This window comes from Balaenoptera acutorostrata, chromosome 3 (genome assembly GCF_949987535.1).
Source record: "Balaenoptera acutorostrata chromosome 3, mBalAcu1.1, whole genome shotgun sequence".
In the NCBI taxonomy this organism is placed as follows: Eukaryota; Metazoa; Chordata; class Mammalia; order Artiodactyla; family Balaenopteridae; genus Balaenoptera; species Balaenoptera acutorostrata.
This window is the reverse complement of record NC_080066.1, coordinates 114,182,129-114,195,683: the sequence shown is the minus strand read 5'-3', so window position 1 is coordinate 114,195,683 and position 13,555 is coordinate 114,182,129. Positions and strand designations below refer to the sequence as shown.

The 13,555-nt window shown below is 38.8% G+C and overlaps 1 protein-coding gene across 4 annotated transcripts in view; it reads right to left on the bottom strand.

The window, feature by feature from the left end:
- ARHGAP5 (Rho GTPase activating protein 5) overlaps positions 1-10,791 on the bottom strand; it is a 78,621-nt gene extending 67,830 nt beyond the window's left edge. Inside the window, exon 1 of one of the 4 annotated variants that reach the window (XR_009007503.1) lies at positions 10,325-10,538. The gene's annotated coding sequence lies outside the window, so the exon portion shown is untranslated. Of the gene's footprint in view, positions 1-10,324; positions 10,539-10,698 lie in introns of those variants that run through there. The other 3 variants (XM_057543047.1, XM_057543048.1, XM_057543046.1) reach the window with 3 other exon arrangements.
- Positions 10,792-13,555: the final 2,764 nt, after the last annotated feature.

The window sequence follows — 13,555 nt, the reverse complement described above, 5'->3', positions numbered from 1 at the left end:
TTAACTCTCTTTCATTAAGTAAAAATTTTAAAAGATCTTAATGTGATCAAACTGAATATCTGCACTTAGCACCAAGTTTAACATTCTTTACCTAAACTGCATAAAAGAACAACTGGGCTACTTAATGGATATTTACTGAAAAGACAACAGTGAACTAACTGGATAACAAAGTTATAAACAGTGATAAAAAGGGAAATTAGTTTGTGAAAATAGCATAGTGATTCATAACTAACAATTAAGAAAAAAAATTGAAAACACAGTGGAATACAAGGTCTATCCTTCTTTCTTACTAAGCAAGCAAAAAATTGCAGAAGATATCCTTTTAAATGTACATCAAAAGAAAACATAACCAGTGATTACTTTGGGGAATTTTTACATTAAACAGTACAAACACTGGAACTACATATAGCTCTTTATTAACTCTTTGGTAGACAAACATCTATTCTGAAAACTAAGAGCAATTCAAAGACTGTCCCTTGCTTTCCAGCTTAAGAGACACAAAGTTGTTAATAGAAAGGTAACAATACAACATCATATGGACCTGAATATTGCAGAAAAGTTTCAACTACAAATCTAATCCTTGTCATAATGGTCACATCTTTGTTAATATTTTTTACATATACTTATTGAAATACATGAAAAGAATCATTCATGCTCTCCTAGAGCATAAACCTCAAAAGACTGAGATACTTTTCTATCTAAAGTTATAGAGCATAAGAGTAGAAATAAAAACACTATCACAAAATCAATTTTTAAAGTTTCAGAAAGAAAAAGGCCTTAAAAGTAAATGAAGATGAGTGGAGGCATGAATTCTTCACTCTTTCATCAGTCATTGAAAACTGGAAGGCTTTTTATCTAACAGACAAAAAAAAACCTCTATTATATTGAGGATAATTTTGAATACTAAGGCTTCAACACATCCTAATTAATTTGTTAGTGGCAGTCTCTGAATTACAAATACTGAAGTTTAAATTAAAAATAAGGTAGCTTTGTGTGACATTTATGGTTAACAAACCAAATTCACAGTAAACTACCAATTAGACACAGTGAGGAACATCCATATTCTTTTTTCTAACAATGCTCTCAGGCAGGCTACCTGCTGGTATTCTGAAGTCAGATCCAGAGTTTATGTCATGAGTCACCATATAGTGATTTTCAAATTCTGGTGGGAAAATTTTTTCATCTAGAGGTGGGAAAGAACGCTGGGCAAATAAATAGTTGCTCTCTCCAACTCTTCATCAGAGCAGTGTCTTCTTTATTTGATTTACAGGTTTACTTAACTCAGAAGCTAAAATTTATAAAAGTGTTTTCAGATTTTTTAAATGTTTCAGAAATCCTAGACCAGAAAAAAAAAAATTGTTGACATCCTGCCCTCAAAAAGATTTTACCATTTGTTTGAGTGAGTATGCTATTACCACCTCAAGGGAGAAAGACAGCTCTCATGAGATTGGCTGTAATAGGTTATAAAGAAATTTACTTTCAGACACTTGGATAGTTTATACATACATGAATTATCCACTGGCCCTCACTATCCAAGTCAAAACTGCCCTCATTAACTAACCAAGGTAATTTTTCTTCTGTGCTGAGAAAAAAAGAATGCCTTCTGTTTTTTTTGTTTTGTTTTGAGTTCCCACTAATAAGCTAATGGTCAATATCTACCGGCAGGCTGTTTGATTTAATTTGAATATTCCTTTCAAATATTTTTAATGGTAATATTTGACTATGTCAATCCAAACATATCTTTTCTATTTTTGACATAACTATTTTCATATAACTAAAAATACCTCGTTTTCTCTAACATCTACTATCATGCTGATTTTTGCTCATGAAGAAACCAAGAAAAAACAATGACCTACTCAAAGTTACAGGGTTAAGATGAGTCTCTTGATGACCAATCTTTACTTTCTTAAGCAGTAGTGCTGCTTTTAATAGTTTGCAATGCAGTTTCTCATCCTGCCTTTAAGATTATCCTATAAACTTTCACTTCAAGGAAATGTTTAGATTAAGCATCCTTACAGAAATTAATGACAATGTACAATTTTTGAGTGGAACTGTCCTACAGTTGTCTGCTGCAATGAAGCTATCTCTACAACTAAGTTTTCTGAGATATTTTAAGCCATTCAAACATAACATGCTCCTTTTAATGGAGTTTTAATAACATGAAGTGGTTTTCTGCAAAAAAAAAATGTTTTTAAGTTCTATAAGGGATCTAGGAAACTGAAAAGATTCTTAATAATTCTGGATTTAAACTAAATTTTGTTTTGTACCTTTTCACAAAACTGTTGCACTCATTATTCAATAAAAAGTATATTTTAAAAACTATTTTACACTTTTAAGTTACCATACTGTGTCAGGAAATTCTTGCTGGCCCTATCTTCAAAATACATCCAGAATTTATTGCTTTTCACTACCTTTATTGCTATAACTCTGATCTCATTCCACTGTCATCTCTGGCTCTGGATTATTCCAAAGGCTTCTAAACTAATTTCTCTGCTTCCACTCCTGCTCCCCTTCCCCAGTCTGTTCATAAAGCAGCCAGAGTAATTCTTTTAAAACGTAAGTCAGACCCTTCCTTTCTTTTGCTCAAAACTCTCCAGTGGCTCCTAAAAGTAAAAGCCAAGTCCTTTCAATGGCTTTCTACAAGATCTACCTTCTCCAGCCCTATCTTACTCTCTGACCTACTCTCATACTATTCTCCCCATTCTCATTCTATTCCAGTCACAGTGAGAAACCCTGAACTGTTGCTCAACAAGCTAAACATGTTCCTACCTTTGCACTTACTTTTCCTAGTACTCCCCAAATTCCCCTTTGCTTACCCTCCTAACTTACTATACAACTTACTTCTTTATTATCTGTCATTAACTCTATCCCTCTCCCTGCCCCACTCCAGGTTTAATAAAGATGCACAAAGGCACAAATCTGTTCATTCCATCATCTGGGCTCCCAAGAGCCCAGAACAGTCCTTCCCACACAGTAGCTATTCAACAAATGCATGAATGCTAATAAATATTAAAATCAAATGTTCTTAAATCTTCGGTTAAAAAAAAAAAAAGTAAAGCATGTTAGGTTTACTAAATAGGTGTCATGATTTATTAATCTAAAAGATTTTCTAAAGCTATTTATGGAGAAAATATACATATATTCAAGGTCCCAAAATTTTTTGTCAAAAATTAAGCCATCAGAATAAAGACTAACTATAATCTATAATACTGTACAGGCATACCTCAGAGATACTGCAGGTTTGGTTGCAGACCACCACAAGAAAGCAAGTATCACAATAACGTAAGTCACATGAATTTTTTGGTTTCTCAGTGCATATGAAAGTTATGTTTACACTATACTGTAATCTACTAAGTGTGCGATACCATTATGTCTAAAAAAACAATGTACATACCTTAATTAAAAAATAATGCTGTTGGAAAAATGGCATCTATAGACTTGCTCTACACAGGGTTGCCAAAAACCTTCAATGAGCAAAAACACAGTATCTGCGAAGCGCAATAAAATGTATGCCTGTATTCAGCCAGAATAATCATCTAATTTTTATTTTTGACACCTAAAAATTTTTTTAAATCACAACTATTTACTACAGAAAACATTTCAAAGACCTAATTACACAGAAGCAGCAGCTCTGTAATTATGTGCTCCATCTTCTTTAAGTCAAATAGAGAAAATATCCCTTAAATAAACAAATATTCAAGACAGAAGCAGATCCAAGCCCAAAGGTGATCATATATTCCACAATCTTAGGTAAACTTATCTAGAATAGTTTGAGAATAAAAACATCAACTGTATACTAAAAGATGAATATGGCATAATATTGCCTTAAAATATACTTTTCTTAATATTGCTAATTCTCAATGACAAATGTATGCTGTAAAAATTAGAAGAGGAAATGAAAAAGTCATTTTAACATATAAAAGATAGCTAAGTAAACAATGTTAACACCTGTAGGAGAGTCAATCATATTCCATGTTTTCTTTGACCAAGGTTTGTACCACATAAGCACACTATCTTAAGGTTGAAAGGAATGCTAAAGGCATCATTCCTATGAATTAGTCTTTACTGAAGCATATCTTGGTAAGATTCAGGATAAACTGTTAGGATGGAGATTTTGTTTTGTTTTTTACCATATTCCTAGCACTCAGATCAGTGCCTGACACACAGTGGGTGCTCAAGTATTTGATGACTGAATGAATCAATCTCCAGACTCGGATCCCAAACCACTGGACAATCTTGAAGTCATATTTGCAGTCACAATTAACAAAAATCACACACCATTATGGGTCCATAAGGTTTAGCACAGCAGAATATTCTAATACAAAAAGTCCAAAAAAAAAAAAAAAAAGTCCAGTATTTTTTCCAAGATCTTTAGTCTGCTCATTAACACAAACTATAGGTTTATAAACATTAAGCCTGAAGGGTCCCTTCCAGAAGGGTCTCAGTAGGCAGTACTCTGAGATCTCCCCAAAACCTACTCAGCAAAGGTAATTTTGCTTTTATCCATTTTTATCTTTTGATATTTCAAGCATTTATTGTTTGAAAAAGTTTCATTGCAGAAAATATTTGAAAAGCAATGATGTAAACTATTCCCTAGATAGATTAACTGCCTATCCTGTTTTTAATCCACACTTTCCTCTAACAACATGTCTCTGAGGACGTGGTGTCAAAGTTATTCTAAACTCTTCCTAGTCCATTTCCTTATTCTGTGATGAAAACGGAAGAACCAACAGTAACCTCATTTACATCAACCTATGTAAGCAACCCATTAAGTACATACTGTGCTTAGCTACTATTTGCTTAGCTTTATGTCAGAAGTTTTGAGGGTACAAAGGTATGTATAGGAAAGTCCACTAAGCCAGGCTATGAATATGCTCCCTTCCAGGGTCTGAGTCCTTTCTTCTCACTTTGAAGAACTGAAAAGCAGGGGGAAAGGGCATAATTTAATGTTTGTTATTGTAATGCTACACAGGAGGGAAAACAAACTACATTAAGTTTAACAATATTCTTAATTATGGGAACATTAGGGAGTCAAATAAGAATCTCAAAAAGGGGTATAGACTAAAAAGGAGGTATGGATTTCTTTTAAAAGGCTGAAAAACACTTTCCCCACTATTTTTAAGAAGCTTTATATATAGTACCATAGCTGAGGCAGTGTGCTATACTATGGAACTGATAAATGTAATAGGAATTCAAAGAAATGAAAAATCAGTACAAATTGGTATAGGTCAGGGCTTGGAAAACTTTTTCTGTAAAAGGCCAGACAGTAAATATTACAGCCATAGACAATACTTACAAAAATGATCATTGGTTATTTATGGACAATGAAATTTGAATTCCATATAATTTTCACATATTTCAAAATATTATTCTTTTAACTGTTTCCTCAACCATTTCAAAATGTAAAAAGCCATTAAATGAAAACAGGCAGCAGGCTGGATTTGGCCCAGAGGCTATAATCTGCAGACCCCTGCAACAGATTAAAGGATCTGAGTAAACTCTGAAAACAGACTGGATTTGGATTTTAAAAAGAAGTCCTTCCTGGTGTGTGATTAGGGTGGAGTGGCTGAGCACAGCTGCCATGCTGGAAAGTAGAGACTTATTTCTTATTTATTTCTGAAGATATAAGATCTATAGAAGGTCTTCAAGGGCAAACATGAGTTAGACTTTGTAATGAGCAATAAGAAGCCATTCCAGATTAGACGTAGAATACAAAATTGGATTTGGTAGGGCACAATGCCCAAGAGATGGACATATACTAGAGGCTTGAAAGCACCTGAACCATCACAGAACTGAAAAGAGCAGTCCAAGACAAAGATCTTGGTGACTGGCTGCTAGATAAAAGAAATAAAGACAAATGAGTCAATGTTTCTTAAAGAAAAACTAACCAGTCTCAGCAACAGATGGTGCTATCACTTGAGTTTCAGGTAACAGTATTACCAAGACAAATGAAAATACAGAAATGAAATGAGGCAAAGTCAAGATCAGTAACATCAATTTCAAGATCATAAACTTTAGAAAATTATTTAAGAGACCATTTGATTTAATACTCTTTGTAACAAGCATCCAAAGATTTACAAACTTACAGAGAAGAGTAGAAATCTGGATCTCAGTTTCCCAGATCATAGGAATGTTAATTTTCTACTTTCTCTTTAGTAATCAACCAAAATAAAAATAAAGGAGCAAATAAAAAGAGATACATTATCCTGACTCTGGAAAGGCAAGTATAGAAAGAAACGTAAAATATTGGATCACAATATTGGATCACTAGGAAGAAAATAAACAAACTATATACCTTAACAGAAGCCAAAGAATGAGTTTTCCAAGGCTGTTTGACAATGCCAAATATAATAACAAGGACAGTAATGCAGATGTAATTTGTTTATTTCCCAATTACTCCTCCTATTAACCTTGTGTTAACACTTTTCCCCAATCCTTCAATTTGGCTCACAACATACAAACTGATGCTCTTACATTTTTACCTTATATTTTCCCCTCACCTGTCAATTTATCCACACTTCCCCTGTGCTTTGGGTCCACAGTGTCATTAACTTGATGTCTTTTTTTTCTCACTCATCCCAATCCTAGGCAACTTCCAAATGACAACTCCTTTATCTAAATTCCTTTACACCAATTTTTAAATCAATAGGTACTACCTTGTATATGGCTCTTCTACTCTATTTTTAACTGGCATTTAACTATTCCTAAATTGTCAAGCTCACTCCCCACCAAAGCTGTAAGCACCTTTAAGGGAACAATATTTTAAATTTCCTTTTATCACTCACAGTGCCTAGTTGCTCAATAAAATACTGGTCAGGGATAATAAAATAGACTAAATCTAATACGAAGCTAGAAAAATAAAAATTCACCTTTCCATTAACTCTTCATGATGAAAAGCTTGAGAATCTAACCAAATGGAACATACCAGTCATATTTTAACCCTAAAATTACAAAGTTATGCATAATTTTTTCCCAACAGTCTAATTCTAAGGAGTAAAACACACAGACATGACCAAATATTAACAACCTATTTTATCTGACTGCAAATCTAAGGAATCGTGGACAGTCAACCTCCAAAATACAGTGAAAACAAAAACAAAAACCCTTTTTGTCTCTCTTACATTCAAACTCCTATTTGCAGTCAAAACATCCAAATTCAAATGCTTCTTCTATAAAGGTTTCCCAAAGAGGCCCTGACAGAAACAGTGGTTCTCTTTTCCGCATCTCTTAGTATTTGTAACTATTTATTCCTGGTAAAGTTACTACTAACTTATCTTGGTACCCCCAAGGCCAGGCACACAGTAAGTGCCAAAAAAGATAATCTGAATTAATGAATACAAATTGGAGGCTTTCAAAAAATTTCTAATGCAGATGATTTCTTTTTTCAAAGGAATTTTTATATTTAAGTATTGATACATTTCATAGACAAAAATAAAGGCTGCCCTGGTTTTGAAGGGTGGGGTATCAGAGGAAGTCTCAAGACATCCAGCAAAACTCCATAAGGGATCCAAGGAACGGAATATGAAAACCAATTAAAGTTCATACTTAAAATTCTTAGCACTGAACTATTTTTTCTTTATTTTCCTAGTTTGAGAAAATTATCAACAACCTTCACTTAAACAAATAGGAGCTTGATTACTCAAGTCACCAAATAATGGATCACTTTATAAAGTTTCTTCACAGTTCTTTAAAAAGCCGAATTCCCTTGGTGTATTTCAAATGTATTTTACAAACATCCTTTAGGAACATAAGACATTACTAAAACAGAACACTATACAGCGCTTCTTGAGTGAACTATATTACCTGTATCCTTCCTTGGTGGGCAAAGAAAAAATTAGCCCAAATAAATAGTTTTAAAAATAATATCTATGGAAACTGAAGTTGTGAAAATTAAAACATTCTGTAGCTACCAAGAAAATCTCTATTATGCCATTTCATATTTAAGAAGTGAATACTAAAGGCAACACTTACCTTAAGTCCTGCTAACGATGAAAAAGTAAAAGTTTAGTAAGCTCTTCTTGAGAAATAATTTTTTCAATTTAAAAGTGAGTTACAAAACTGTTTTTCTAAGCTGTGCCACAACTTCAATTCCAAAAAAAGAATGCAAGTACAGTATTTTATTCCTTAAAAAATCTTAACTTTCAAGGTCAAAATAATTTTCTCCAAAAGAACAAGTGTGCAGATTTAAATCTGCCTTTCAAACATAAAAACATGGGGGTGGGGGCATGGTTTGAAAACATTTAGGATAAGTACCATGTGACAGAAGTAAGATATTAATTTTGCAATACAATTTCTAAATGGCTAAAGTAATTTAAATGTGGGGAGAGGTGCTAAAAAATTGATAAAGATATCAGATTCTGTGACAATTCTTTCTCATATCACAGTGTAACACACCCCATTCCCCAGTGCTCTTAAAATTAACGTACAAAGAATGGTAAAATAAGACATGCTGAGGTGGGTTAAAAAAAAATGTAGCCTACACATGACAACCAAATCGATTGTTAATCTAGTAACCTGTATTGCTCTAATTTTTGCTTTAAGTCAATCTGATCAATAGTGCTATTTCTTGAAAGTTAAATGCACAGGTATTCCCAGCTTTTCAGTCGTGTATGTTTAGTCACATGCTCCAAGGCCTATGCAAGTTTTTGGTGATCTGCATTTACCAGTCTCTTCCTCTGATCTATTGATACTACAGATACAAGAAATGTGAGTCAATTACAAAGAACACATGAAAAAGCCAAAAATGAGAAAGCAATTTAAAATGGAAGCAAAACCTTAATCTGGAAACTGCCTAGCAGGTTACCTATATGGTCAGTATGTCCATCTAAAAACACTAAATAAGAGTACAGTTTTATCACATTAAAGTCAAACTGGAATTGACAGCAAAACACTTCCAAACACATTTTATAAACATATCTTACTTAACTAAATATTTTTCTTAAGAGTTGAATCTAGATCACATTTTTGTTAAAAGAACCATCTTAAATGGAGACTTAAGAAAAATATTCCCTGAAATGAAGAACATTAATGTAAATAAACACTCCCTAATATACTATTCAAATTGAATACTGGTTTTGGATTTGTTTTAAGTGGAGTCGACAAACCCCGCCCCCACAACACCTGTAGAAGATAGCATAAGCAAAAATCAGTAAATACAGCGATGTATTTCACTGTTTTATACCTGAACACTTTTTAAACAATGATGTCGTTTCCTACCAATCACAAAGGCAAAAGCAAATTATCGCTGGGAATTTAAACTTAAAAACGCGCGTACACACCATCTGCATGCCTATTTTGGCCTAAATTTAAAACATTTAAATTCCCACATATTCAGCATGGGCCCAGACTGGATTTCTATCATATTGTAAAAGCATAAGCTTCTCCCCTACAACTTTCTCGAAATTTTACTAAACGTCCTGATAGTTTGCCTTGACTTTCGAGCACCTTTCAGCCTCAACTGCACCCAGAGCGTCCACCTCACTTGCATTTCTAATAACGCTGGAGAGGGAGGGTGTGAAGGAGTGAGTGTATTTATGTGTGGATAAGTGCGCGCGCGCTCCCGCGCAGCTCCCCACCCCCACCCCGATACTTTTCTTTAGTGGAAACAAGGAGAATCTAGAGGTTATTCTAGCGAGAACTCAGTATCAAAGGCTCACCCAGTCGCAGTCAACCCTTAGGACTCTTGTGTTTTGGTTGCGCAGCGCAACTTCTCATATCCTACCCCGAGCTTTAGGAGCAGACGCGAAATTGGTGAACAGAACCCAGAGAGGAGTGGGGGAGCGAGGGGAAAAAAGTGAAAGGGCCGATCCCCCAGAAAGGCGCTCAAGTTTGCAACGAGGGCTGTGTCTCCGCGAATATGCGCCCACCCCCTCTCCCCCTTCCAGGTGGAACTCGTTAACAGCAGCCACCCGGGCAACAGACACGGCCACCTTCCTCCCCCACGCACCATCCGAGACCAGAGCAAGTGAGGGCGGCGGGCGAGAGCGGACACCCGGCGGGGCCCGCGCGATCCCCGGCCGCCACCAGGCCTCCGCCAACCCCTGCCCCGTCACCTGTGGAGAAAGCGCCCCCCCCCCCGCCCACGGCCTCTCTGCCCTTCACGCCGCCCGTATCCTCCCCGCGGCAGCCGCTCCCCGCCCCGGCCTGCGAGGACCGAGCGCGGCGCCAGGCTCCCCTCGGCGGCTGCGGGGCCCCAGCCCCTTGAACTGGTTACAACCGGCGGCGGCGACCGAGCGGGACAGAGGGCAGCGGGCGGCTGGAGGGTCCCCGGCGGGGAGGGGGGGAGCCGGCAGGCCCGGAGGAGCGGGGAGTCGCAAGGTCCTACCTAACACCGTCGGTCTCCTCCGTCTTCTCCTCAACGGCAGCGGCCCCGGCGGTGGCGGCGGCAGCGACATTCCTGGGGAGCGCTCCCGCCGCCGCCTCCTCCTCCACTCTCTGCTCGTCTCTCTTCCCCGGCGCGCTCACCGTGCGCCGCGTCCCTTCAGCCACCTCCCCCCGCCCTCCCCAACACACACGCCCCGAAACCTCAAGCCCTACGGCTCCCGCGGCCGGGTAACCCACCCTCCCTCCCTCCCTGCCACCAGCGGCGGCCCCGTCCCTCCCCCTTTCCCCGGCGCCCGCCGCCGCGCCGGGCTCAGTAATGGCGGCCACTCGGGCTCCCTCGCGCTGACGGATCTCTCCCTCTCTCCCGAACTTTACCTCAGCATCTCTCCCGGCGCGCACCGCCGGAACGCACGCGCGCGCGCGCGCTGCCACACACCCGGCCGGGGGCGGAGCGGCGGCGCAGCCTCGACGGGGCGCGCGCGCGCGCAGCCACAGCGTCCTCCCCACAATCCCCCGCCCCCGCCACCCTCACCTCGCGACGCCTCCCGCGCCGCGAGCCCGGCTGGGCCCCGCCCCTGCCCTCGTCTCCCGGGAGCCTGGGAAGGCGCGAGCGCCCGAGAAGGAGGGAGGGAGTGAGCGCGCGGGGCCGCGTCCTCGCTCGCGTCCCGGCTCCCCCATTGGCTTCTGCCCCTCCCCCTTCTTCCTCCGCCCCTCCCACCCATTGGTTCCCTCTCTTACTCCATTCCTTCTCACCTTTTCCCTTTTACCCATTGGCGTGAGTGTTTTTCCTCTGCTTTCCCCTTTCTCCGTATTCTGCTCCTCCTCCGTCCCATCCTCCACGCTTTAGAAGCTGCAGACCATGCAGCCCTGAGCACGGTCGTCTCCAAACCTTTCCTGCTTTCTCCCTTTCCTTCTGTTCCGGTTTCTGGCCGTAACTGAGAGCAAACCACAATACTGAAAAGGAACCTGATATTGTGTTAGCCGTTGCAAAACATCGCATGGGCACTGAATGATTCTCGATAAATCAGCCGACGGTCTCTGAGCGTTAAAGAATTCAAGAGATGAAAATATGCGCCCAAGCTCGTTCTCAGGGACATACTTGCCTGTATGCTCCTGCGTGTGCAGCCAGTTTTCTGCCTGGGATCGCTGGCCAACTACAGACATCACCCGCCCGGGACCTGGTGCTATACTCACCCAGAAGGCAAAACTCCGTGGGAGCAAGAAGAATCCACTTCGCCGTCGACACCGCACAGGGACGGAGGCAGGCCCTCGGTTTAGTCCGTTCTTATGGAAGTTGAGCGAGATGCCAAGACATGGGGCGGATTTTGGGGTGGCCCAGAAGACCCCTGCTCACACCACTACCAGCCCAACCTTAGGAACCATCGGCCACCTGGCCTTTATTATACTGCCTTAAATATATTCAATATTTTTCGAGACTTGTGGAAATCTCACAAGTTTGGGGGTACACTGAGCTTTCGGTGTATCTCTCATCTGGGCATTGGCATTGAATGGTGGAGAAAGGACGGTGGAAGAATGCCTTTTCTTTTACCATTGAAGAAACTGAGGTCTTGTGATTTTCCCAAGGTCATCAGAATCCGTCTTACACAGAGGTCTTAAAATAGCTGCCAGCAGTTGAAAGAATGAATGAGCAAAAAAATAAATCTACCCCAATTTGTTGTTAAGTTTAAAAGAAAGAAGTAACGTGGGGGAGAATTTCTCTTTGGGGATAGATTTCCTGCATTAAAAACAGTTCGTCATCAGTAAAGTTAACATATAAAAAAAAAAGTCTCCTAAATTCAAATTATTCTGTATTTCTTATGTTACATAAGGTACTGAAGTTAGCCAAGGTTGCTTTTTAGTGTTATAATGATGCAGCTGCTTCCAACCAGAAGTACGTTTCCGGTCTGTCAGTAAAGAAAAACAAAAACTGCCTTTTGGTAAAAATCTGTTAGAAAATATTTGTCAGTAAATCTGTCACAATATTCCAGCAGAAGTTCTGTTCATTTCTTCCACACCCCTGCCCCTCTATTCTCCATATTTCTCTAAGGTAAACTTAATAGACAAAAGCAGAAGGGATGTTTAATTTCTCTCAGTGTCTCTTGCTCCCTAAGTTTAAGAAGGTGTGACTAAAATTACTCCAATCACTCCCTCGCATCTGAATGGTACCAAATAAGTAAGGTACGTAGGTACTTATTTCTTTCAGTTACAAACCATAGGCAGGGGAAAAGGACACTAAAGAAAACTTGCAATGAAAGAAAATACAGAGAAAAGGAAGAAAAAAGAAGAGAGGAGGAAATTTCGGAGAGTGGATCCATCAAAACATGGTACTAAAGCCTTACATAGCCACACCACTTGTATAGGTTGGAAAGTTCGTGCATTTAAATGCATTTTTTGACCTTTGTACTAAAAGTCCTTAAAAGTACAAGAAGCCAATTCAAAGCCATAATTTTGAGGTTGAAATGTTAAGTACTATAAGGTGTCCTAAAGATATTTTAAAAATTATTTCCTAAATAATCAGAAATTTCATAACCATGGACATGTATCAATATAAACCAAAGTCAAATCAGGGCTTTTAAAGGTGTTACTTTCTTTACATAATACTGTTTTCTTTAAAACAGGACATGATACTGAAGAATGAGGACATAATACTGGAGGAAAAAAAGAACTTTTGAAATCTCATTTTCTCATAATGAAGACACCAGAAAGTGTAGGGGGAAAAAAGTCATGGTTTTCAAAAGATTATTTTCATAGCTGGCATTGTTTTTACTTCTTAGTCCTCCTGCATCATCCATCTTGATTTAAGGGGTCTGGAACTTTACAGCTTTGCTCCTTATTAATACTGATATACTGGTAAACTGCTTAATAACTAACAAATTTGTATCATTTTTATGTTAGTACCTGCCTCCTCTCAAAAAAGAAAGCATACAGTTTTCCGTATACATAAAAATCTGAAAATAGGAATTGGGGGCAAAGTTCTAGGGTTAAAAATGCTTACATATATGCAAATAAAAGGCAATAAACAGCAGAAAATAAAACAAAACCCAAGGACAACATGGCATGTTTTAAAACTGATCAGGAACCATGCCTTCAGAGAAATTGCTTTAAACACCAACCCTCCCCACCCAAAACAAAAGCTTTGAGAAAATAAGTAATTTATCATTTACACACACACACACACACACACACACACACACAGGAGAGATAGAGTAAATATTACCAACCCCTCTCAGAT